General features: G+C 45.5%; 1 protein-coding gene across 8 annotated transcripts in view; it reads right to left on the bottom strand.

Annotated features, from left to right (window-relative positions):
- The window catches only part of Obsc (Obscurin), a 220,812-nt gene extending 202,523 nt beyond the window's left edge, over nt 1–18,289 (bottom strand). For 5 of the 8 annotated variants that reach the window (XM_075676144.1, XM_075676152.1, XM_075676157.1 and 2 more), the window contains exon 1: nt 18,045–18,288. The gene's annotated coding sequence lies outside the window, so the exon portion shown is untranslated. Of the gene's footprint in view, nt 1–18,044 lie in introns of all 8 variants that reach the window. The other 3 variants (XM_075676117.1, XM_075676126.1, XM_075676164.1) reach the window with 1 other exon arrangement.
- Nucleotides 18,290–23,514: the final 5,225 nt, after the last annotated feature.

Genomic DNA, 23,514 nt, shown 5'->3' with positions numbered 1-23,514 from the left:
CTTTTGGCCAGGTCTTTCCACGAGCATAGCTAGATATGTTGCCTCGTGCACGCTTTGCCAACACCGTAAGCGACCTACTACTGCTCCGGTCGGGACGCTACAACCACTTCCTTGTCCAGCACAACCCTTCTATGTCGTCGGCATTGACCTTTTCGGGCCACTCTCACCTACTCCAGACGGCAACAGATGGATCGTCACTGCTGTTGACCATTTGACCCGGTACGCTGAAACAGCCCCAATACGTTCAGGAGGTGCCTCACAAGTAGCGGCCTTCTTCTTGCAGGCTATCTACTTACGTCACGGGGCGCCTCACGTTCTTTTGAGCGACCGAGGCAAGGCATTTCTTTCAAGAACCCTTAATCAAGTTCTGCAAGCGTCCAACACCGTGCACAAGACAACGTCTAGCTACCACCCTCAAACCAACGGGCTAACCGAGCGATTTCATCGCACGCTGTGCGACATGCTATCCATGTATATTCAACCTGATCATCGTAACTGGGATGCGATTCTCCCATTTGTAACATTTGCATACAACACGTCTGTTCAACGCACCACCGGATACTCTCCGTTTTTCTTAGTATACGGCCGCCACCCAACCTCATCACTCGACGTTTCTTTCTTCTCTGGCCCCGTCAACGCTTCACCATTCATTTGCGACCAGTTTGTGTCTCGTCTTGCCCAATGTCGTCGTCGCGCCCGTATGAACACTGAAGCCAGCCAAGATGATCGCAAACATCGGTACGATGTCTCTCACCGCGTCGTTTCATACCACCCTGGTGACGATGTGCTCCTATGGACACCTGCACGAACACCCGGTTTATGTGAGAAGCTTGCGTCTCGATATATTGGCCCCTACAAAGTCATATAGAGCAGACCTCGCCAGTGAACTACCGCGTTACACCTGTTGATGTCCCAACTGACCGACGCTGCCGCGGAACAGAGATCGTGCACGTTTCCCGCCTGAAGCCCTTTCATCTCCGTTCCACTATCTAATGTGCGGCCAGGCTGGCCGCTTCCGTCCACGGGGGAAAATAGTGTAAGCATTTATGCGGACTTCATCTTCATCTGTACAAAGTCATCGTCAATCATCGGCTCGTGTTCGTTTTTTGCATCGACGTCATTTTTCCTTTTTGGAATAAAGCGTCGTCTCGACCGTGGTATTTCAAGCACTAGAATATATATATATATATATTCACTAACAAATATATATTCACTAACTAATATATATATATATATATATATATATATATAATACAGTGACTCAAGTTGTCGAGAAAACGGTTAGAGACGTAGATAGTCCCCTAAAAGCGCGTGACGTTCGCAAAGAATGCTAAGCACATTCACAGTATTTAACTGCACTGAAAGATGTTCATGATTATATTGCGCTCAGTTTTACACAGACGATATTTAGTGAAGGATGGAACGTGGAGGGACTTGCGCTACGTCCGTCCACGTCCCGCCCTTCACTTAATATCGTCTGTGTAAAACTGAGCGCAATATAGACATGAACATTCACCAACTAGCCCCCTTCATTGCTTTACTGAAAGATGTCCTTTCAAGGCCACTTCCTGGCCATTGTTTAAGTATCGTCCCAAGTGACAATGTATGATTCTCCAGAGCTCCGAGTTTCAATTTCCGTTAGATCCCAATGCTGCACCCGGGCGCTAAACTTCAAGGAGGTATCAACCACGGCCCAGAAACGTTATGAGGCGCTGCCCTTAATTTCATCATTAGCGATGCATATCACGATTTTTATTATACTGCTGTGAATGCACGAAATATATGCTGGAGAATCGTAGCAGCCGCAACTTTCTAGGGGATGAATTGCAACGCATGGTTAGTGAGCGCAGCATTACTTTTTTTTAAAAGCGAAGCTTCTTGCCGCGGCTGCGCAGGGGCTGGCTGTTGGTGTCTTGTCGATGAGATATAAAATATGTGCCACTAGGTGTGTGCCCATTCTTGACGAATCGCCCAGAATGGGTATGTGCTACCACGTATGCGCCGCAATAGACAAGCCGAACAGGAGCCAAGAAGTGAAGTAGTCGGCAACAGAAAATTAAAGTCGGCTACAGAGAAGTAAGGAAGTCAGCAATAGGAGCAGCCGTGTGGGAAGAAAGAAGTGTAGTGAATGGGATGGCACCGTGCATAGCGCATAAAAGAGACGGAAGCCCGAAAGACGCGTCGAACGAGTCTGATTCGTTACCCTGCGAAGCGGTGGAGAACGTGAGCATTTGCTGGTTCGTAAACGTGAAGCGGACCAACGACGCTTGACGGCCATGACTCGCGAGGAGCGTGGCGAGCGCTACATCCATGCGGAACTACCATGCGTGGCGGCCATCGACATGTGAGGAACGTGACAATCATAACAGTCAGAAGCGCGAGGGATCGAGACGTCGAACGTTTGATCAAGACGCTGAACGTAATTACATGAACTGCAAAACACAGAAATTGAACTTGGGAATGTTGTTACTGTAAGCGGAATACATATTACATGTTTTTTATAGAAGCTGAGCCATTGGACGGTGACCACTCGGGCAAGGCCGCGCGTATGTGGAGAAGGGTGCCTGGCAGATCATTGTGGTGCATAAATTGTATGTGATTAAGGAGCTTGGGCAGTGTAGAGTAACTTTAAGAGGAACAAAATGTTTGTTTAATGCGTCTTTACTTAAGACACATTTACATTTAAGAAGATTAAATATACGGTCACCATAACGGCAAAAGCGATGTAAAAATTGAAAGAAATTTATTTTTTTACACGATCACGGAGGTCAGGTGTCGATTTGGATGCTTTAGTCTAAACTATTAAGGCATACTGTAGTTGCGCAATAGAAACCGTGTTTCAGAAAAGAATGGTCTCTTAGAAACAAAGCTTCGGAATTGTGGCAGGGCAGTGAAAGTCTTATGATATTCGACGCACAGCGCCAAAAAGTGCAAAACGCATGTTTTTTTTTCTTTTCACGAATGCGGCGCTCGGCGATTAGCTTAGCGTTTTCTTAAAAGGGCCATGACACGATCGTCTGATCATTCTCAGTTTATCATAGTGTCTGAGTGAAGGAGGAGGAAAAACTTTATTTGCTCTAGTTGGTTAGAAATTAGCCCTGGCAGATGTGGTCGGCGTCTTCACGGTCTTCCCCATCTGCGCAGGGTCGACGCCCCTTCGGGTCGCTGCTGGAGAGCACCTTCTCCCACTGCTCCGCACTCGGGTCTTTTATTTGAAGGAATTGTTGATTGTGAAAGCATCCCCATGTAATGTGATATAGAGTGGGCTTGGCGCCGCACCAAGGGCAAACGTCTCTATACTGGGTGGGAAACATCTTGCTTAGGGTGTTTAGATTTGGGTATGTTCCTGTTTGCAGCCTCCTCCAAGAGGTTGCTTCATGCTGATTTAGGCTGTTGTGGGGTGGAGGGTATTTGATTCGGACCCCCCTATAGTAATTCAGAATGTCAGAGTAGCTTGGGTCGACTGTATGGGTTCCTCAGGGTTGGTGTTTGTGTCCTCTCGGTTTGTGTGCTCTCGAGCTGCTTTGTCCGCCCTTAGGTTCCCTTCTATTCCAGCGTGTCCCGGTAGAAGGATCAATATGGTTATACACACATACACGCAGAATTAAAAAGAAGGAAGACTGTTTTCTCAGCTCACACTTTCACTCAAAATTTTGATTTGAAATCGTTGGTTCTAAGCCCCTCCCATTGACAGCAACCACCGTTTTGGCGCGGACTGTATGACGTCGGAAAATGGGGGATCACCACTGTATCTTCTGCCCCGAAACAGTTCGAGAGCACACCAGGCATTTCGCTCCGCACGCTATGCACGTTCTTGCACCCAATGGCAATACAAGAGCGACGCCGCTGAATTGTGCTGGAAGTTCCTTCACTCGCGCAGGGAAAAGCAGCAGCAGTAGACCGCCGAGACGCACATTTGAAAACTAAACGACACAAGCCGATCATGACTTATTTCCAGGCTTCTCCAATCGCTTCCGGTGTTTGCAGCAAATAAAAGCGTGGCCTTTGAGATAGGCTTCTGTTACTCCGAGGGCGCCGTTTTAGGGGTCTGTTTCAGTTTGTCAGCACTAATTATTGTCAGATTGCTGTATGGTTCAAGTTCGATATAAAAAAATTCAAATACAAATTTTCTACCGCACGGAATACGCCTAAATTTTGCCAGCTTTCTGTGGAATGTGTATGGCTTAATATGTAATGAATAATTGAAGCTGGAAAATTTGGCGTCATGGCCTATTTAAAATAAACACCGAGGGTTTAAAGTTCGTGGACCCTATGAACAATTCAGCATCTCGAAGAGTCTAAAAATTTTACATACTGTGTTTTCCGCATGTTACTCGCTACCAGTTTTGGAAGCGTTGTTGTCACTGCAACAACCTAACAATGAGGCAAGTGCCTTTTTGAAGGCCAATGCAGTCGCAAGCACTGCAGATATTTTTGAACATATAAGCCATAGTAAAAACCTACATAGTACCCTAAAACCGCGTGAAGCGTCCAAAGAGTGCTAATCGCATTAGCTATAATGTTTTGTGCACTGACAGAATTAATAATGTTCAATTGCCAATAAAACGTAATTTCCAAACAATGAGAAAAGGGCCTAGGACTGATTTTTGAGGAAGTTTGCTAGTGACATGGTAGCTGTCATAGCTCAATCCATTAAAGTTGGCATTGCAAACAAACAAGTGGGGTGAATATATCGCGGGATGATCATTGTGTACGCATTGTATTATACCGGTACAATCCGCGAAAACTGCCGAAAGTACCAATGAATACCTCTTACGCAATATGTATAATTCTATTCTGTACTTGCTGTGTAATTACATGTGCTGTGTGTTTTGGCTGTTCAAAATATCTGACTTTATATATGCGTATGTGTACTGAATTCATGCACAAAACTTTGCGATTCATGTACTGTTGGACTGAATAGTTTTTATTCATCTCGTGCCCTACTGATCAGTGTCATATTTTGTTTCACTATTCTCCCGTTTTAAGCAAATTTCTCTCGTTTACCAAGTGACAAGGAGTAGCTGGTGCCGCCATAAAGGTCCCAACCTCTCCTAATATTCATTTCAATAATAAAAAAAATACAAATGAATACCCACGCGCCCTTCTTGGAGGAGCCGCTCGTAGCGCAAGCAGTGACGACGTCACTGGTCTTGCCTCTGCGTCACACGTTCCCCCTGCAGCGCAAATATAGCCGGCTGCAACCAAACCAAACAACTCACGGGTTCCCGTTCGCGGAGCACGCAAAAATGCCACCGGAAATGCGCCACGCAGGATGAAAAGAAGGGAAAGAAATGGAGACGTGGGCTGGTGGCGTAAACGTTACGAGGGCCCTCGATTACGACATAGCAGAAGGAAGCATTCCGAGCGCTGGTTTTGGTATTGGGAGAAGCAGTGCTGCGGGTAAGGTAACTGGCGTCCTCGCAACATCGTCTCACAGACTCTGATTTGCTTCTATGCCCGCTATTACTAAGCCTTTCTTAACAATACTTGCTGGAGAATGCTCACTGACCGGTGATTAACGACTTCCACTGTACAACTAAAGTTTTCGGCAAGCTTTGTTGGGGGGTCTATAATGCTTGCGGAGCTAGATCCACTGCTCAAATAGTTAGCAACATCTCAGTAATGCAAGAAGAAGGAATGTTATATATATATACGCTTAGGCCAAAATCAGCCTCTCCCAGCGCTCTCCTGTTACCCCTTTCTTACGCCAGCTGATTCTATCTTATGTCTTCAAGCTTCCAAATTCTATCACACCGCCTAATTCTCTGCTGTCTTCGACTGCCCTTCCCTTCCTTTGCCACCCGTTATGTAACTGTAATGGCCCACGGGTTATCTACCCTACGTTTGTGGTATATCAGAGTTATAGAATGGTGGTGGCATGAAGAACAGGTAGAGCACCGAGTTTCTAGGCTTAGGTCGCAGTAGGCGGTGTCTATATGGCCCCTACTATGGATGCTCTAAAAGCATGTGGAATGAACGTAACCAACATTGGGTGACCGAACAGGAGACGATTCTGTCAAATAACCTTTTCATACAAGCACCAGGACTTGTCAAGCAATGTTTTCACAGTAACACTATGACGTAATTAACATATGGTACATACAATATGCAAGTTAAATGACTCCACAGTTCTGTAAAAAAGTCTCAGAAATACAAATGAGTCTGTCGCCTAATAATACAGTCTAGTCAGTGGGTGGTACATACCTTTTGTAATTGTATTATCACATATAGTCACAACTGAACAGTCAACATAACATAACCCACAAAAACATACATATATGCAGCGATATTAAAATGAAAAGAACAATAAAAGCGTTAATAACGGCCGACAATGGCACTGTCTTCAAGAAACATATTTAGTGCTTTTAAAGCGTTCTTTTGCAAAGACGTTGTTGGCAAAGAACCCAAAGGTTTCTTTGAACTGAAAGGTCTGCGGTCTAATGTAATTAGGGTTGATTTTTTTAAGTCGGCATCTTGGTGTGTCGTGATGTGGGAAATCTAGAAGCAGGCGATGGTATATCTTCGTCTACAAATCCACAATTACGTTCGGGGGTTTCCGCATGGTCAATTCTCTGTAAGAAATGTTTTCTGTAGGCAGTGCCTCGACATAATCGATGAATAAGAGTTTCCATATATCTGTCTAACGACAATGAAAATTTGAATTCAATAAACGGATCAATATGATACAAATCCGAGCTCTTAGAATACTCGTCAAACCACGTATTTCTACACTTTTAAAGACGTTGTTCTTATAATGCGGCGTAATTCATTTTTTGATATTGGGAGCGAAACCACATCATCTTTGAGGTGTGCTTGTCGTGCTGCTTCATCCGCTGATGTGTTGCCAGGAATGTTACAATGCCCTGGTATCCACTGGAATGCTATTTCATGCTTCGCTTGGCTTGCCTTTGTGAGGTCTTTAAGTGTTTCGTATATTATGTTGTAAGCTAGACCCACTCAAGGGCTAAGGAGTAGCCGGCGCCCTAAATTGTGCGTCAACGTCTTATTTCATATCAATAAAGAAAGACGATTCTGTCCAACTATTCCGCCATTATTTTTTTTCTAATAGACTAACACTCATACAGAGGAGTGGCATAGTGGGATGCACAATATCAATGCATAAATGATGCATTAGCATACGGAGCAAAACGTCACATGTGGCCCAAAACTGTTTCAAAGCAGACGACACAGCGGTGGCCCCTCATACCCTGCAGACGACACACAGTCTATGCCAAAATGGCGGTCGTTGTAAGTGGAAGAGGTATAGAGTCAGCGCTTTCAAATTGAAATTTCGAGTTAAACAGGCACGGTTTCAAATTGAAAGTTCGAGTTAAACAGACGCGAAAAGCCCAGTGCTTTTTTTGTATAGCTAAGTTGGGCACTTCTCTTATCGTTGTTTCCTGTTCGCGCGAAAGGCTATGGATTGCTACCTACTGGCCCGGTCGAATGACTCGCTAAAGAAGTGACCTACACATATTTCGCAGAACAGCCTAACATTGCAACCTGTTCCAAGGGTATCATCGTCATAATCATCATTATCAGCCTGTTTTATGTTCACTGCACCATGAAGGCCTCTCCCTGCGATCTCCCTGTCCTGCGCCAACCCATTCCAACTAGCACCCACGAATTTCCTAACTTCATCACTCCACCTAGTCTTCTACCGTCCTCGACTGCGTTTCCCTACTCTTGGTATCCATTCTGTAACACTAAAGGTCTAACGGTTATCTAACCGGCGCATTACATAACCTGCCCAGATCCATTATTTTCTCTTAATATCAATTAGAATATCGTCTATACCCGTTTGCTCTCTGATCCAAACCGCTCTCTTTCTGTCTCTTAACGTTGTGCCTAGCAATCTTCGTTATCTCTCTTTGCGCGGTCCTTAACTTGTTCTCAAGCTTTTTTGTCAGTCTCCAAGTCTCTGCCCCATATGTCAGCACTGGTAAAATGCACTGATTGTACACATTCCTTTTCAATAATAATGGTAAGCTCCCAGTCAGGAGCTAACAATGTCTGCAGTATGCGATAAAACCCATTTTTATTCTTCTAAGAATTTCCTTCTCAAGATCAGGGTTCCATGTGATATATTGACCTAGGTAAACGTACTCCTTCACAGACTCTAGAGGCTGACTGGCGATCCTGAACTCTTGTTCCTTTGCCCGGCTATTCATCATTACCTTTGTCTTCTGCATATTAATCTTCAACCCCCCTCTTACACTCTCTCTGTTAAGGTCGTCAATCATTTGTTGTAACTCGTCTGCATTCTTGCTGAATAGAACAATGTCATCGGCGAACAGAAGGTTGCCCAGATATTCGCCGTCGATACTTACTCCTAAGCCTTCCCAGTTTAATAGCTTGAATACTTCTTCCAAGCACGCAATGAATAGCATCGGAGAGATTGTGTCTCCTTGTCTGACCTGTTTCTTTGTAGGTATCTTCCTGCTTTTCTTGTGTAGAATTAAGGTAGCTGCAGAACCCCTGTTGATATTTTCCAAGGTATTTACGCACGCGGTCTGTACTCCTTGATTACGTAATGCCTCTATGACTGCTGCTATCTCTACTGAATCAAATGCCTTTTCGCAATCTTGAAAACCATATAGAGTGGATTATTGTACTCCGCGGATTTTTTGATAATCTGATTAATGACATGGATGTGATCCATTGTAGAGTACCCCTTCCTGAAGACAGCTTGTTCCATTGGTTGACTAAAGTCCAGTGTTGCCCTTATTCTATTGGAGACAATCTTGGTAAATATTTTATATCATACTAGAGTAAGGTAATGGGCCCGTAATTTTTCAATTCTTTAACGTCTCTTTTTTTGTGGATTAGTATAATGTTTGCATTCTTCCAGTTTTCTGGGACCCTTGCAGTCGATAGACACTTCGTATGTTTTCCAAGCAGTATGTCTCCTCCTTCTTTGATTAAATCGACTGTTATTCCATCTTCTCCTGCCGCTCTTCCGCGTTTCATGTCTTGCAAGGCCCTTGTGACCTCATCGCTAGTTATAGGAGGAGTTTCTGTATCCTGTTCATTACTGTTTCTAATGGAGGTATCCTGACTCCTCAGGGTATTGTACAGGTGAGTATAGAATTTTTCCGCTTCTTTTACTATATCTTCGAGATTGCTGATGATATTACCCTGCTTATCTTTCAGTGCATATATCTTGGTTTGTCCTATTCCAAGTTTCTTTCTCACTGATTTTAGGCTGCGTCCATTTTTGACGGCTTGAGTCACTTATTTATCCAAGAAGTGTGTACAATTTGCCGCAATTTACGAAAGAATATGAGATAGCGCGGAAATATCTCCATGCTTGGAAGAAGTATTCAAGCTAATAAACTGGGAAGGCTTAGGAGTAAGGCTCAACGGCAAATATCTCAGCTACCTTCGATTTTCAGATGACATTGTCCTATTCAGCAACACTGGGACGAGTTACAACAAATGATTCATGACCTTAATAGAGAGAGTATAAGAGTAGGGTTGGGGGGGGGGGATTAATATGCAGAGGACAAAGATAATGAGCAATAGCCGGGGAAGGAAACAAGAGTTCAGGATCACCAGTCAGCTTCTAGAGTATGTGAAGCAGTACGTTTATACAGGTCAATTACTCAAGGGGCACCTGATCATGAGAAGGAAATTTACAGAAGAAAAAAAATGGGTTGGAGCGCATTCGGCAGACACTGTCAGATCCTGACTGAAAGCTTACCATTATCATTAAAAAGAAAGGTGTACAATCAATGCATTCTACCCGTGCTGACATATGGGACAGAAACTTGGAGTCTGACAAAGAAGCTCGAAAACAAGTTAAGGACCGCACAAAGAGCGATGGAAAGAAGAATCTTAGGTGCAACGTTAAGAGACAGGAAGAGAGCGGTGTGGATCACAGAGGAAATAGGGATAACCGAGAGAGAGAGAGACAGAGGTAAGGGGAAAGGCAGGGAGGTTAACCAGAGAGAAAGATCCGGTTTGCTACCCTACGCTGGGGAGAGAGGGGAGGGGGAGGTAAAGTGGTAACAAAGTAGAGACAAGGAAAGAAAGGAGCATAGACACACAATCACAATCGGTCACTGTCACCGCATACTGTCACCGCACAGCACAGTAACACTTGCAGCACTATCAACATCTGTTCAGGCTACAGTCGCTTGTCCAATTCTGTCGCCCTCAAAAACCGCAACAGTGCCCTCGTCGCCCTCTGCTGCGATGGCTTGTGATGGCGGCATTTTAAGATAAGTTCCTCTGTGAGAGGTCTTCGGTCAAAGCGCGCTATCGCGATTGCGAGTGATTGTCTCTGTAAATTATGGCGTTGATATTCTAATTAACATTAAGAGAAAGAAATGGAGCTGGGCAGGTCATGTAATGCGTAGGTTAGATAACCGGTGGACCATTAGGGTGTACAGATTGGGTACCAAGGGTATCATATCTTGCCAAGCATGTATATAAAAAATGTGTTGTCACTAAGAATCACATGAAACATTTTGTGACAAATGCCTCCCGGTACCTAATTCTGCATATGCCAACGCACAGTGTGTCGTCGGTAAGCCAGTGTGAACAAATTTTTGGGTGTCCGATCTTGACCGTTCGCACCTTGGGCGCCGAAAGTATTAAGCCTCGGAACAAGCTTATCATCAACGATGCATTCGAACTCATACGAGAGTTGTTCCACTTGTCTTTTGCCATGCAGTGACGATGGCCGCGTTCCAAAAGTGTTGACTCCGAATCAGGGTGCCGGCCCCGTAGTGGAGCAGCAACGACGTGTCGTCACGTGACATAAACGCCACAACATGTCAGCACGTCAACGCCGTGACGTGTCTCGGATGCTATGCAAAACTATCGCATTACTGGTGATTGGCCTCATTGTTATCGTAACCAAAGCATTTAATGAAGTGTCAATGTGTGTCGCTATCCGTAGCTGGTTACTGACATAAAAAAAGAAAGAAAGACTGAAATGAGCACGTAACCGGCAGCGCTACGAAGAGCTGCCCCTGACATTTATTTTCTTGTTTTTTTTTCCAATTTCTATACTATGCTGACCTGCATTTTTAGCCCAAAAACTCTAAAAGGAAATTTAGCGCTTACGGCTGCTTCGTTCTCACTGAAAATACGCCACAAGGTTAAACTTTTTTGTTATTCATTTTTTCATAAAGAACTTTGCATCGCTGTTTTCCTGGTTAGAAAGTATTATTAGTAGCCGACAGGCAACGAAACCCTTACACATATCTGCAGAGGCCCGCTTCTCCATTTACTGGGTGAGCATCCGACGGTGTTTTCGTAGTTTCTCAAAGAAGCAGGCAAACGAAATTCACCAAGCTCTCTTATAGAACAACGCGGACCCGTAAATGCAAATCGTGTCGAAAAATTTGAGTGAGAGCAAAGTATCAGTAGGAGCTAAATTGTTTTCCAAAGTGGCGAACAGAAAAATGAAGGGCACTCTGTAGAGGTTTCTTCTATTTATCTGCACGTCCTGAATCAGAGGCCTAATTCAGAAAGCTTTTTCGTTCGTAAGTGCTCCTTGCTTTTGGCCGACCAGCATCGCTCATAATAATATGTAGTCACGACTCTCAAGACTGTTCGCTCTTACGAACAATTTTGGCGAAAGAGCGTTTTTTGAATATGGGAACAGTTGTCTAGTATATGCCGTGCGTGGTACGTGCGTGCTATTGCCGCGCGGTAACTCCGCACCGCTTGGTCCTTGCATGTTAAAGAGAGGTGCGCCTAAAGACGAGTTCTCTCCTCTGCTGCAGACGACGGCTAATTAAGCCTTTTTCGGCAAAAGTTCGCGAAGAAATGCCGCGGCCGGGTTGCTATGTTTTCGTTAACGTTTTAATATCTTATGATGTAGTTAGTGTACTACGCGGTGGCAGCGATGCAGTCGCCGTGTGACTCGAATCAAAAAAAAATCTGCATGCACATTACAAGCCGTTACCGACGTGCGTGATAACCGTTTGTAGGAAATGAAATTGTAACTCGCCTCCGTGTCGCCATGCAACTAGCGTGTTTAACCGAAGCTGCAGACAATGACGTCTGCGCACCAGTAACCAATAGCGCTGAATCATTTCGTCTGCTAACAAGAGCCTATACGAAGCCCGTACTACAAAAGTAGCAAAGGCCGAATAACTGTGAAATTGGGCTGAACTAGCTTCTGCAGCAAATCAAATCGCGGTCGAAAGAGCTATAGACTCCTATCGCACCACTTTCAAGAAGCATATCGAAAGAATATTAATTTTCAAACGTGGACCACTTCTCGTGTTATACGATTATTTATTAGCCCTTGAGATAATTAAAAAATAATAAATAAGTAAATAAATAAATGCGTAAATAAATAAATAGGTCGAAAGGGCCTTATAAGTAAATATGTGTAATGGCTTTTATTCTTCTGACGGAGAAATAAGCTGCAGGTCGCAGTTCGTTTACCACCTGTTGCATTCGGAAGCACCATGGCAGTGCCATCTCACGTGTTGAATAACGTTCCGAAATTACGTAATCGCATATTCTGAGCGCGTTTCAATAAATTTATATAGCGCGCGTCGAGACGTGTGTGACGTTATATGCATTTATATGGGTCTCGGCTCATCACTAAAGTATTATCTCGACTTTTCTCGTTAATGTAAATGTAGTTTTTTTATGATAATCTTAAGCAATCCTGCTTGACAAAATGAGACACCTATGACGCACCAATTGGTGAGCGGAGCCATGCAGTGCTGAATAGTGTATAAAAATATAATAAGAAGGCGTCTTAGAAGTGCGTTGGTGTTCTATTGGTGTCTGAACAATATCTGTTGCTTTACTTTAGCGCAAAGGAAGAGGATATCGTTATAAGCGAGTTCTACTATTTTGCGCTAACTTGTAGATCTGATAGTTTGTTGATGCCCACAGCTGATAAAAACAGTACTAGAAATACTGAGCACAGGTGAACTAAAGAAACATTTTATCAAAGTTGTTTCTTTAGTTCAGAAAGGAAAGTTGAGTGGTAGAGTGGCAGTGGAATTTAGGTTTAAAATAAAGGAAACGTGGGTTGTCATCAAATGCCTGTCATAGCTTATAAATTTCCTTTCTTCTCTGGTGGAGTACGTAAAGGCGACCACAGAGATGACATTCGCTTGAGGGAGCGTAATGAAGTGACAAAATGCGACCATATTTTGCATACGGGGCTGCAACTGAACGCATTTGGCTGAATGCCCGTTTGTCCCAAACCTGCACAATATAGGTGGCTACTTTTTGTAAACGCTTGAGTTGCTTTACGCGGCATAACTTTAGGATGAAATTAAATGTAAGCATGAAAGCCAGTTTCGTGCAGATAAAACAAAAAACGGCTTATATCACGTGTTCTCCGTAATCCATCTTCTGTAGTCTTCAGGTTGCTCATTTCTTAACTTCACACCTCTGAGCCACTAGACGAATTATCAAAGCTTAAATGTATGAAGAATGAAAAAGTCATCCGCGTCCGCAGTTCGTCGATAGATGTTTCAGGTACAATGATTTCCTTATGTAGGCTTTCCGGTATCGCTGCTTTGTTAAAAAAAGAAAACATCAGGAGAATTTCCGCTTCAGCACAGCTGCAGTGACTTCACACAAATGAAAAAATGAAAACATTGTTTTTATTTCTCATCAGCGTTAAGATGCGAAAGTATACCTGCTTATGTCTTAGTGGCAATGCCCGGCCAAACACTCCTGCATTCATTAGAGTGCTTTACGTTATGTCTTGTCCTCAGTGAGCATGAAATAGTGCGTCGTTTGTGCACGTTCGCTGTTGAGCTTAAACCAAGTTATGCCTAATGTCGCGGAAGTAAAGCAGACATAAACCCATAAGCCAACTTCAGATAAATTCGTTAATGACTTCACCCTTTGAATTACGTAAATGTTCGCACACACTCACAGCAAATGCTTCATATTTAAGCGCTCAGAGCCCATCAAATTCAGAATGAAAGCTTCGTTATTAGATATTGGCACTCCCCCCCCCCCACCCCCCACCCCCCATCTAGGCCTTTTTCTTTCCCACGCAGTAGAAGGCATGCTGAGGTTACATCACGCTGAAAACTAATGAAGGCCGTATCTACAAATCCTCTCTTACGTAACAGCGTTTCCCGATCGGCAAGCGTTTGGGTGCTCACTATGCTCTCTATAGGGATCTTTCTGATAACAAGACGATCCGCGTGGTGGAGGCTTATCGTGGTCGGAGATTATGTAAGAGATGTTTTGCGAATATGGGCCAAGAACTGGTGCCCCGCTTGCGGAAAAGCGGCGTTGCAACTCAAACTATGCAACTCAAGCACTGCTATTTCAATTCGCAAAGCAAGCAGGTTCACAACGGTCTCGTTCATTGGCTGCCGCGTGGTCCTCTCACGGCGCCCAACCTTGGCGTCCCGATCTACCTCCGTTTTTTTTTTTTTTTTTCACACGAGCTGGTCACGCTCCAGATGGCGAAGGCCAAAGCTTCATGCACGTCCCCTACGCCCGAAAACGCTTGGCCTGAACGGGCTATTACTGGGTCTTTCATATCGTGACACGAGCCACGCATTCAGCCCGAGCTGCCACCAGGCGGTGCCAAAAATACGGGCGAGCGCTCCAGATCTCTTTTTAACCCTCGAGAGTGTGCCGTGCCGTGTTGCTATACGCTCGCGGCCGCAGCCTCGTTGACGCTTCACGCCACTTTTCTAGCAACGCAGCAAGCCAAGGATAAAGAGAGGAAGCCGTGTTCGGTTTCACTAACATAAAACACGCATTGGTAAGCGCATCGGAGAAGCCGAGCACCATGGGGCAGAAATACACCGGTCGCACTGGCTGGAACGCGGAGCGCCCTGGCCGCGCGAGAGAAGCACTCGCGCGCCTACCATGCATGGTTGCACTCGCGGCAGCAACGGAGATGCAACGCGAGCCCATGAGATCATTCAGCGTGTACACCCCGATTTAGTAGTTAGCCACGTGCGTGATTTCTTGTTACGAAAAAAAAAAAATGCGTGCACCACTTCTGTATGTACCGTTCGTATAGCACGCACATTAGGAAGCGTTCTTCGTTTGTGTTCGTGCTTGCGTTCTCTGAGTACATTCAAGCTAAAAAATTTAACAGAATGTAATCATTACGGTTAGACGTTCGGAAAAGTACATACTACTGGCTTCTGGGTCCGTGTTCACAATCATTACGCTACAGCGGCTCGTGCAGGTGCAGATAAGGAATAGCAGATGCCAGCTAGTCCTGCTGTTAGACGCATCGTTCTGGAAGGCGGCCGGCCGATGTCAAATGGTAAATACGAAGAAAAAGCTTTGTGAATTCGCCCCCGGAGCACTAGATGCCATTGGAAGGAATAGTTATCGTATTTATAATTTTCTCTACAGAGAAGAGGAGTTGCGTGAACGAGGCACGTAGCGCTGGGCGTGAAAGTGAGTGAAGCCCAGCGTTGTGACCTACCCGCGCTGGCAGGAGCTCTACAAGGAATGCGCAGCCGTAGAAGCGCAAATGCGCTCGCGAACTCGCGAACAAACGCTTCTCGAATTCCGCAAAGTCGTACGTCAGCAGGCTCAGACTCGCAGAACCGCGTTAACGTTTACTTTCCCTTCCCGCTGTGCCAAGACAATCCCTTCCCGCTCTACAAGACAATCTATACAGAGACAGAAAATAACGAATGCTAGAGGACAACGGAGCCTCGTTCTCTGTGAGGTCACCAGAGAATGAGCCTGGTCACCGCTACGAAACGTTTCTCTCTCTCCGTCAAAATTAAGAGTATCACGTGGTCCCGTGGAACCAGTGATATCTGAATATCGAGGAAGTGAAAAAAAAATTTTTTTTGGTCATTATGCGCGACCTTTAAATCTGTGACAATGCATAGTTAATGCAGTGAACGACCGAACTTTGCTGCTTCAGATGTTCAGGAAAACATGCACGATGCTAAGGAATCTGCCTGGCATGTTACGACACAGATAGAGCTTACAATGCATTGCCCTGTGATTGATGCAGCTAGCATTTAGAGAGAGTGAATGTAGAACGCATAAAGGTAAAACACAGTTTTTTTTTATTTAATGATTTCTGCGTTTGTATAGGTCGCTGGTTACACTGGTTTCGCTGCTGGCACGGGATATTTGCGCTTTCCGTCTCGCCTTCGTACGGTAAACTTAATCCGTCAGTGTAACAGGAAGCGGGGCAGCTTGCGTTTGGCTTTCCCTTAGCACAATTGGAGCACTGAATGGATGGGCCATTACGATCAGTAAATCCAGCTTTGTTGACAACTTTCAAACGGCAAAGTAGCTTCGCATGCAGAGAAAGGTGGTTACTGCTAAAAGTGTGGCGAGTTTTACTTGGCATATTGCCAAGTAAATATTTAGGGTGCCTTAATTTGGCTGTGCTAGGGAACCACCTTTGCAAGAAGATCAAACATATTGAGCCATCAAATATAAATCTTCATTCCGTGTGAACCACGTGCTACTACGGCTGAAATATTCTGTCAGCGAAATGATAATAATGAAGAAATGGAACTTTTAAATAATGTCTCTGAAATTTTTGAAGTAATTGAGATCAGAAACTTAAGCGTACAGAAAAGTCGCATATCAGCTAAAAAATTGCTTAGGTGTAAAAACAAGTAAATAACGCAGTAAACTGCGTTACTTAAGTTTAAAAAGCAAATAAACAACAGATAGTATATAGAATTTGGTTGGGAAATATTCATACGTACTGGCGATGTATTACAGGCTTGAAATTAATAGCAAGAAACGCCTTTGAAATTCATTGAATTATTGTCTGGTTTTGGGGGGCGGGGGGAATTACTTATTGTGTATAGTGTGTTCTTCCGCAACGTGTTAATAGAAAAAAAATTGAATACATTTATCACAATAAGGCGCTAACGTATTCCAAAGTCAAACAGCTTGTGTAGACACCTGCACAGGCTCAGAATGAACGTCTTATGGCAATTACAAGGTACTCACTAAGTCCATAGCTTGCACGTACACTTATGCAAATTGTATGCAAAATAAACTGCGCCTACCTTTATAACGCGTCAACATAGGCTCCCTTTCGAGGACATAAAGCCGGTCAGCATTAACTGCTAAAGGAACACAATGTTTAAAATTTTAGAATTCAACACGAAATTAGTAACGGACGCGTACTAAGCCTTCACAAAATTATAGCAGATATGGCGGCAGTTCTTCTAGATACCGCTTTAATCAAATGATCAAAGGCGTCAAAGGAACAGCATTGTTCCTTCCTTGACACGCGAGTGTTGCCACATGATCACTGCCAAGAAAAAAATGCAGTAGCTAACAACAATAAAAGGCCGAGCGATGACCTTTAGCAAGAATTAACCCCGACTGCAATTTGAGCTACTTACTTGCAGCGAAATCGATTTAACCTAGGCTATTTCACAGATGTCTGAGTAAATAAACACAGGCAACAATAACCACAACAAAACCGACTAGAGATGCCTACAGACTTTTATATATCTATTTACTACCATTAAGCTATTACAATGTCGCAAATGCTTCCACACACGTAGATAACACCTGCATGCAGATGCCGCATTTTTCTAACGTTCGTTTAGACGGCGAAGATACCAGTATCATATAAAGGAATACCAATTATTGGCATTGGAGCATCTTGTCTGTACTTTATTAGTGGCGGCGCGTTCACATTCATATGGCATTTTAATCGTATAATGAAGAAAGCCGATGCTAACTCAAAGCAGACGCATATGTTGCGTTAACGAAACCTATTGGTTAATTTATTTCCTTTGCTACACGATAGGATTCTTCGCACAGAAGAAACTGTTAAGCACTTCCGAGTATTTTGCTCACACATGGGCAGCATCGTCCACAACACAACAGTGTAAACACTGAAGCTTTTGGCCGCACAGAAAGAGGAACCTGTAGGGTAGCCGCGGAAAGCACACGACAAAAAGAGTCTCGCACCGCAGTTGCTCCTGCGCACGCGACAAAGGCATTGCCGGCAAAATGTCTGCGCGCAGCTCGGGCAGCCCCAGACACTGCTGTCAGTGCGGCTGACAGCGTACCTCGGGTCAGCGGCGAGCGGGCACCTGCTATCGCGCGCAGAGCGCGGCCCTCACCTTGCGCTCCGTGCGAGTGATCCGAGGCAATCCAGCACATTCGACAAAGCCCACAGCACGCCGACGAAGCCGGCCTGTTCGCGCGCAGCAGCGCCGGTGTTGTCCTGCGCTTTGGCCACGGGGACGGTCGCACGACTTAGGCTTAGCAGAGACGGGGCACTGCGACTGCGGCTGTGCCTGCTTCCTCGCCGCTTCGAGCCAGATTTGGAGCAGCCGGGGCGGTCCCGGGATCCTCGAGGAGGGTCAGAGCGGAGGAGAGCAAAACAGAGACGACCCTCGGCTCTGCCGACTAGCGGCTATTTTCCGACGGCCTGACATCAGCCTTACGTCTAGGCCTGGAGCGGTCTATTTTAGGTGGTGCCTCACAGGCCGGGTCTTGCGTTTCATTCTGCGCGTATTTTGGGAAGCCAACAGATTTCGGCTGGTTGGTCGGCAGCTCGGGCTCGCTCACGGCCGGCCACTATGGTGCGGCGGCCATTTGCCGCCACCGGCGGCGGCTGGTCAGGCACCCGCGGTGGTAACCTCCCTCGCCCACGCACCGTGTTCTCACCACCCCTCCGCACCTGCTGCTCCAACGACCGCGCTCGCCGGCCGCGCAGGTCGCTCCCGTCGGGCTTCCGGGCCTCGATACGCATCCATCGTCTGGCTTGAGAGGATGTCTCCAAGCGCCAACCCTCGAATACGAAGCTCCCAGAGGATTTCCCGGTCGCTGTAGCACGATAGCCTCGTTCATTAGGCCTAAGGAGTGTGACGCTGACGTCGCGGTTCGAGAGCGCGTGGATGCGTGCGCGCGCGTTTGTGCGTGCGTGTGTGTGTATGCAGGTATGAATGTTTGTCCGAAGAACCTTATAGAATTTATATTCCTCACCATCTCTGTGCTCATAAATATTTTGCCGGGGTAGGAGAGGGGGAGGGGGGGTGATAAACTTTTGTGAGTCCCTAGTTATCTACGCCGTCACTCAGGCTTGTGCGTCTGGGAAATTGGTCAGCTCCTTTAATTTCTTCTTTCTTTTTTATTGCGATCGAGCGTCGTTTCGGGAACAGACACACAAATGATATACACGACATGCGTAATCCATAGCAGGGTTCGCACACGACGCTAAAATGCCTGCAGGAACGTTTTAAGCCAAGATCTTCTAGTACTTCAGCGTTCCTGTCCAACCTGGTTACCATACACCAAGCATGAAAATTCTTTATCACCTAAAAATAAAATGTTGCATTTATCTTGAAGATTGTGTGGTTGGCAGGTTTTGCAAATCCCAACGAGGCGGTTGCTTGTACCCTTGTAAGCATAGCGACGTTGGTCTTCAGCCACGCAGATGCAAGACGAATGGACTTGTTGTGCTCCGCTTACACCGTGGCACGAAGGTGCAGCCGTGACCTACCGCCTGAGTCCTGACGTAACGTTGGGTCCGTCTGTCCTTCAACTTGAATCTCAAAGTGATTGGTGCCAGTAGTGCGAGAGTTCTTTATCTTCAGTAGTGTGGCACTGCCAGCACCAGTGGCTTTGTTACATTGACAGACGCAGGGAGGGCAAAAAATGAAAGAAACAAAAGAAGTTATTATTTATGTCAGGTGTGATTTGACACGAGGCCTCAGGACCGGCAAGAGTTGATCGAGCCGACTGGATGTTCTTGCAGCCGTGCAGCCCCAGTGCGACTGTTTTAGGCAGAGCATTTCATCATTAACTTCGAAGGCGCACTAAATAACACGCTCTCGTGACCCTCAAAACATTCCGCCAACTTGGCATGCGATTTCCTGGAAAAGTAGTACATCTCGAGTAACCGTCGTCGCACGAGAGTGTGGAATGTCAATTAAGTATTCCTAGCTTTCTCACCAAGCGCCTTAGGCCTTTAGCAGAGGCAAGCTGTTCGGTCCTAGAACACATTGAATGAACGTATCGACTGTATCGACGGTTCTGTTGAGAGAGAGAATGGCGCTTAATCAAGCAGCGGCTCATGTCATTCCGGTTCTCAAGGTGTCATTGACTGCCTGAATTGCTGAACGACTTGATATTGTAGCGCAATAATACCGGAAAGGAAAGTTTATCAAGGACAGACAGAACAGAAAGAAAAAAACTCTGTCCGTCGCTGTTAATCTTTCCTTCCCGGTATTTTTGATTCACCCAAGAAAAAGTTTGTGCCAGAATTGACCAAGTCGTGTCCTCCTTTCCATGGCATCTGAAAGTTCAGCCATTGAAGCAGCCGTGTTGAAACTGAAATCATACAAGCCCCAACCTGTTCTAATTTCAGACAGCAAGGCTGCCTTGCAGTTACTGGAGTGCGGGTTACCACTAGACAGGCGTATTCAGCGCACGTTAAGTACTGTTAAAAAAATACGCGTCACGGGTTTTACCATCGTTTTTCAGTTGCTACCCTCACACATCGGCGTAGGAGGCGATCAAGCTGCTGACAGTCATGCACGCACACCGTTCGTATTCAGGTCAATGAAGAAGGCTTCTCAGGACACAAAAAGAGAGAAATAAAGCAGGCTGTCTTAGGCCACGTACTTACGTTGTGGTCTTCACCGCACTAACTTTATGTCTTAGAAACTGCACAGAACAGAATCCTTCATCGTGTAATTGTTTTATTTAATATGAATTTAAGGGAGAGATCTACTCCTTTAGTAGCGCCACCTACTCCTCTTCGCGGGGCCAACAAAACTAGAAGCACGAGAAACACTGACAAACACTGAATAAAATCAGATATATTAATTGCAACCCCCCCCCCTTCCCCAGGGCTACTGCAAGTTGCAGCGTGGCGGTGCATGACAGGACATCGCGTGTCATCGTCGTTTGTCTTTGAGTATCATCGACCATCGTCTCCAAGACTGTCCGGAATTTTATACAGAACGCTGTTAATAGATGGACTCGAGCGTAGAATGGCTCCGCACACAAGAGCAAGTGGAATTCTGTACCCGCGAGGACAATGGATATTCAGAAGGTGTTCCATCTCCTCCTCAATCTCCTCCGCGATACAGAACGGGAGTGAGAATGGCGAGTTGTATCAGCGGGCTAGCAGGGTGAAGTGGGATGGATTGCGCACAGCATACAGCGTCCAGCAAAAGCTACGTTATCATATCCTATCCTATATAACATTATATATATATATATATATATATATATATATATATATATATATATATATATATATATATATATATATAAAACTTATATATATATTTATATATATAACTATATATAAAACAACTTGCCGCAGGTGGGGAACGATCTGGGGAACCAGACCGCCAAGGTTTTGTAAGTGATGGCGCAGGCTAATTACACTCCCAGGGTTGGTTCTAGTAGCAACACATAAATACCCCAGATAGTGTATGGGTGAACGGCGCCGTGGTAGCTCAATTGGTAGAGCTTTGCACGCGTAATGCGAAGACGTGGGATTGTTCCCCACCTGCGGCAAGTTGTTTTTTTCATGCAATTTCATTTTCCATTAATTTATCATTTCTTTAATTCAATTATTAAGTACAAGTAAATCCCCTGGTGCGTTTGTTGGCTTCTTATGCTATGATTAATAAATATTGGGCCCCTCGGTTAACCTCCTTTCTTTCCGAGGTGTCGTTGCACGAAATTTTCGAACATTTCGAAGGGACATTTCGAAACTGCCGCCGAATCACTTTTCACTGTTTACTTAACAGATGCAAGATATGTTGCAAGAAAGCTTCTTCTTCCTCCACTGCAGCTGCACTTCTTCTCGCCGCTTGTTTAAACTGCTACATTTTTTTTTTCACTGTATAATATTGCAACGCGTACACTTCGATATTGCAATCTCCCTTCGCGAATCATTATTCAATTTGGCAGACCTCTTGTTTCGGTTAATGTTATGTTGTGCTTATCTTAATTAAGTGTCGATTTCTTTCCTTATTAAGTATCTATAAGTTACCAAGGCCCTCCAGGCTCGCCGAACCTTCCGTTTATCCAGCGACAAGCTACACAGGGCACAGGCGGCAGCCCTCAGACAACTGCAGAGGCTCACGTAACCTAGCTAACCCGGCACAATACCACAGGCTCTACCTCGGTACATACCCGACAAATGTATGCAAGGTCTGCCACACTGAGATAGCCACATTAACTCACATGCTCTGGGACTGTAACGAAAACCCGCACGGTGCTAACTCCGGAGCCTTTCCAACGCGGTGGGCCGCTGGATTGCGCAGCCCGACCCTCGGCGACCAACTCCGGGCCGTCCGGCCCGCGAGGCGGCGGCGAGGCAAAACCTCGACTTCCCCAGGTAGGAGACCTAAGGCCCCGTCGGCAGAAGCTCTGCAGACTATCAATGAAGTTGTTACCAACCAACCTAGTTAAGTATCCATCGCACATGTATTACGCATGTGGGTGCACTTCACCCTCATGCCAGATCCCAAAGGGCATTTGAAGTATCTGAAATATTTCTTTCTACGACGTTGCTATTGCATTGCGCCGTGCGTCTGTCGGCTACTTCGTACCGCCGCTGACTACTGCTAGATCAATAAATTGGGTTCAGCGAGAGAAGTTTGTTTTCTCGCCTGCATTACGTCGCTCAGAAATCAGTAGGCGCTGTGTGACGCGCCGTTACACAACCGCGAGGGCGACATTTTACTACGGTCGACGACGGGTGTTCTTTTTGTGCGCTTATTCTGGCAACAGCCCTCCGGCGGCTTGGAATACGTCCAGTGGAATGCCTGCGCTCCCGCCCTTGTCGCTCCCCTTGCATCTGTTTTTTTTTAGTCGCGAAACACTTCATCACACGGACCTCAAGAAAGCGTCTGCGGCGCAATAGCTAGAATTTGGGAAAAAAACGCCCCACTTTCTCGGTTCTTCGGCACCGGCGTTGCGCCGAGTAAACTAAGAGGCGAGGCGTGGTGGATGTCGCGATAATAGTGGACCGCGTTGTTAAATACGCCGCATCATTGAACTTGGGAATCCCGTACAGAGGATTTGATGACGCCGTCTTTAGGGCGATGCCTGCAGGCCTAAGCAGAGCTAGGAGTAAGCTGTTACTCTGTGAAAGCCGATCAATATAACCGGTATATCAATATAACCAATGTATAATATTTCGTCACATGACTACTAACCACATAATCGATTGGGATGCTGCGAGCATAACCGCGACAGAGAAGCGCCTATCTTCAAGACTACTCTTAGAATATTTGCATATTCAAACGACTAAAAACGCGATTAACGGGACACGGGCTAATTTCCCCGAAATATACATGCGCACTGTGCGCCACCTAACACACATATACTTAGGGTAGAGGATTTGGCTCGTCGCTCGTCGCTTATAACGGTGGAGTTTGCGTAGCGCGTGAAAGTAGGAAAGGAAGAACAGAGACGAGTGGAAGATCTCTATAAACTTCCAACTGATCTTTATTTGTGGACGAGCGTAATATATATGTGGGGCAAACAGGAAAAGACGCAGAAAAGGGGGATACGCAGAGCCAGCATATCACTGATAAGTCAAATCACTTCACGTGCCCG

The sequence above is a fragment of the Dermacentor variabilis genome, chromosome 1 (assembly GCF_050947875.1).
Source record: "Dermacentor variabilis isolate Ectoservices chromosome 1, ASM5094787v1, whole genome shotgun sequence".
NCBI classification, from domain to species: domain Eukaryota; kingdom Metazoa; phylum Arthropoda; class Arachnida; order Ixodida; family Ixodidae; genus Dermacentor; species Dermacentor variabilis.
Note: the sequence above shows the minus strand (reverse complement) of the source record. Positions and strands in the feature narration are given on the sequence as shown.